This window comes from Callospermophilus lateralis (genome assembly GCF_048772815.1).
Source record: "Callospermophilus lateralis isolate mCalLat2 chromosome 8 unlocalized genomic scaffold, mCalLat2.hap1 SUPER_8_unloc_1, whole genome shotgun sequence".
NCBI lineage: Eukaryota > Metazoa > Chordata > Mammalia > Rodentia > Sciuridae > Callospermophilus > Callospermophilus lateralis.
The window spans coordinates 2,513,011-2,516,647 of record NW_027510150.1 but is presented as its reverse complement, the minus strand read 5'-3'; positions in this window follow the sequence as shown (position 1 = coordinate 2,516,647).

The window sequence follows — 3,637 nt, the reverse complement described above, 5'->3', positions numbered from 1 at the left end:
TGTGTGTGTGTGTGTGTGTGTGTGTGTATATATATATATAATCTGCTGAGATTTTCTTAAATGAAGTTAAATGTAAAATATAATTAACATCCCAGGAAAAAAAGAAGAGATAATGACTGATATTTACAAAATTTATTAGAGTTATCAATCCACAAATACAAGAACCTAAGAGAATTATTGTGCTGTGGTCTATTTTAATCTTGAAATTGAGAAGAGTTTGTTTGATGAATGTAGATGCTTCATGGTTTGGATCATATATATTTATGATTGTTCTGTCTTGTTGATGTATGGTTCCCTAAAGCAGTATGGAATGTACTTCTTTATCCCTTTTGAGTACATCTGCCTTGGGATTTACTTTGTTTGACATGAGGATGGAAACCCCTGCTTGTTTCCACAGTCCATGTGAGTAGTATGTTTTTTTTCTCAATCTTTTACCATCAATGTGTGGATGTCTTTTGCTTTGAGTCTCTTAAAGGTAGCATATTGATGGATCTTCTTATTTTTTAATCCAATCTGCCAGTCTATGTCTTTTGATTGGTGCATTTATGTCATTACCATTCAGGGTTATTATTGAGACATGATTTGTATTCCTGGTCAGTTTTGTTTACTTATTTTGGTAATTTAACTTGACTTGGTTTCTCCTTTGATTGGTTTTTCTTTAGTGCAATACCTCCCCTTTGCTGATTTTCACTTTGTTTTTAATTTCCTCCTCATATAATATTTTGCTAAGGATGTTCTGAAGTGCCGGTTTTCTAGTTGTAAATTCTTTTAACTTTTTTATCATGGAAGATTTTTATTTCATCATCAAATCTAAAGCTTAATTTTTCTGGATATAAGATTCTTGTTTTAAATCCATTTTCTTTCACAGCTTGGTAATATGTTGTTCCGAGATCTTCTAACTTTCACAGTCTGAGTTGAAAAATCTGAAAATATCCAAATTGATTTCCCTTTATATGTAATTTGATTCCTTTCTCTTGTTGCTTTTAAAATTTTCTCCTTATTCTGTATACTACGCATTTTCATTATAATGTGCCTTTGTGCAGATCTGTTGTGATTTTGTACATTAGGTTTCCTGTAAGCCTCTTGTATTTTGTTTTCCAATTCATTCTTCATATTTGGAAAATTTTCTGGTATTATTTAAATAAATTGAGAATAATTTCTTTGGTTTGTAACTCTATGCCTTCCTATATCTTAATAATTCTTAAATTTGGTCTTTTATGTTTCCCCATAATTCTTAAATGTTCTGTTCATGGTTTCCTATCATCTTTACTGTGTGGTCAACATTATCTTCATGATTATATATTTTGTCTTCATTGTCTGATGTTCTCTCTTCCAAGTGATCTAATCTGTTGGTGATGCTTTCTATTGAGTTTTCAATTTGGTTTATTGATTCTTTCATTTCAAGGATGTCTGTTTGGTTTTTGTTTTTCAGAACCTCTATCTCTATAACCTTTTGCTTCCTGCATTTGCTTTTGTAGCTCTTTATTGAAATGATCTTTTGCTGCTTGTATATGCTCTCATATCATCCTTTAATTCACAGAACATTTTAATTATGTACATCCTTAACTCCTTCTCTGTTCTTTCTTCTGCTGTGCTGGCCATAGGTTCTAATAATGTAGTATCTTGGTTTTTTTGGAGTACTTTCTTCCCTTGTTTTTTCATGTTCATGTATCTTCCCTTCTAGCACTGGGGATCTGAGGCACTAGAGTTTTTACTATAGGCTTATTGTGCCCCTGCAGGGTTCCAATACCTCTCCTTTAAGGGGGAAAATGATATTAACAGATTCCAATACAAACAATATGTAGCCTTGAACTAAATAGCTGCTATTAAGGTGTTTACGAACTTGTAACAATAAGCAGAAATGTTGAGTTCAATTATTATCTACAATATAAACAGTATTTTTGCAAAAGAGTATAGTTTCTGATGGTGGACAAAGGAAGAATGTGGGGTGGGGTGTAGGATGAGATGTTAAGGGAGTATGAGGTGAGGATATAGAGTTATTAGATCTTAGGAAGTGTTAAAGAGAAATCTAAAGAAGTTGGCTAGTAGCAGGAGAAAAAACAAAAAGTGATTTTGTGGAGACAATTAAGTGGGAAGACAATAGAGAGAGTACACAAAACAAATAAGCCTGAAAATTAAGAAAAATAAAAAATGTAAAAACAGGAGATAAAAGAGTATGCAACACAACTGTAACATACTATTCAGACATCTGTAGCCTAATTCTTGAAAAGTGCTTGGTTTCACAAATGTTGGAAATGTGAGGACAGGAGAAAAGAGAAAAGAGAAGAAGAAGAAGAAGAAGAAGAAGAAGAAGAAGAAGAAGAAGAAGAAGAAGAAGAAGAAGAAAAATAAGGAGGAGGAGAAGGAGGAGGAGGAGGAGGAAGAGGAGGAAGGAAGAAGAAAGAAGAAGAAAGAAGAAGAAGAAGAAGAAGAAGAAGAGAAGAAGAAGAAGAAGAAGAAGAAGAAGAAGAAGAAGAAGAAGAAGAAGAAAAGAAAAGAAGAAGAAGAAGGTGGAGGAGGAGGAGGAGGAGAAGGAGGAGGAGGAAGAAGAAGGAAGAAGAAGAAGAAGAGAAGAAGAAGAAGAAGCAGGAGGAGGAGGAGGAGGAGAAGGAGGAGGAGGAAGAAGAAGGAAGAAGAAAAAAGAAGGAAGAAGAAGCAAGAAGAAGCAAGAAGAAGAAGGAAGAAAAAGGAAGAAGTAGAAGGAAGAAGATGAAAGAAGGAAGAAGGAAGGAAGGAGGTAGAAGGAAGAAAGAAGGAAGAAGGAAGAAGAAGAAGAAGAAGAAGAAGAAGAAGAAGAAGAAGAAGAAGAAGAAAAGGAGGAGGAGAAGGAGGAGGAGGAGGAGGAGGTGGAGGAAGGAAGAAGAAAGAAGAAGAAAGAAGAAGAAGGAGGAGGAGGAGGGGGGAGAAGAAAGAAGAAGGAAGAAGGAAGAAGAAGAAGAAGGAAGAAGGAAGAAGAAGAAGAAGAAGAAGAAAAAGAAGAAGAAGGAGGAGGAGGAGGAGGAGGAGGAGGAGGAAGGAAGAAGAAAGAAGAAGGAAGAAGAAGGAAGAAGAAGCAAGAAGAAGAAGGAAGAAGAAGAAGGAAGAAGAAGAAGGAAGAAGAAGAAAGAAGAAGAAGAAGGAAGAAGGAAGGAAGAAGGAAGAAGGAAGGAAGAAGGAAGAAGGAAGAAGGAAAAAGGAAGAAGAAGAAGAAGAAGAAGAAGAAGAAGAAGAAGAAGAAGAAGAAGAAGAAGAAGAAGAAGAAGAAGAAATGTCTTGAAGGAAAATACAAGGATTGCTTTTGTTGAATCTCATTGTCTTTCCCAATTCTCTTCTCATCCAATAGGTGGGATTGTCTGTTGTTTGCTAGTATCTCTACCCTCAGGATGGTGAAGATTATTAGGCTGGGATAGTTGGTCAGGGGTAGAGCTCCTGGAGGTGGTGTATAAAACTTGCTGGTCCCCATGGGAGACTGCACCCCAAGGATCTTTGCAGTCCACTTATGTGATGTGGGTGCCTGGGCTTATCTCCTCATATCACCTGTCACCTCACAATTCCTAGACTCCAATTTAGTCTCTAAACTGTATCTCACTCACCCCCTTCCTTTCTACTTTCCAATCAGGAACTTCTCTCTCTCAGGCAGTCTTGTGAGATGCGCTCT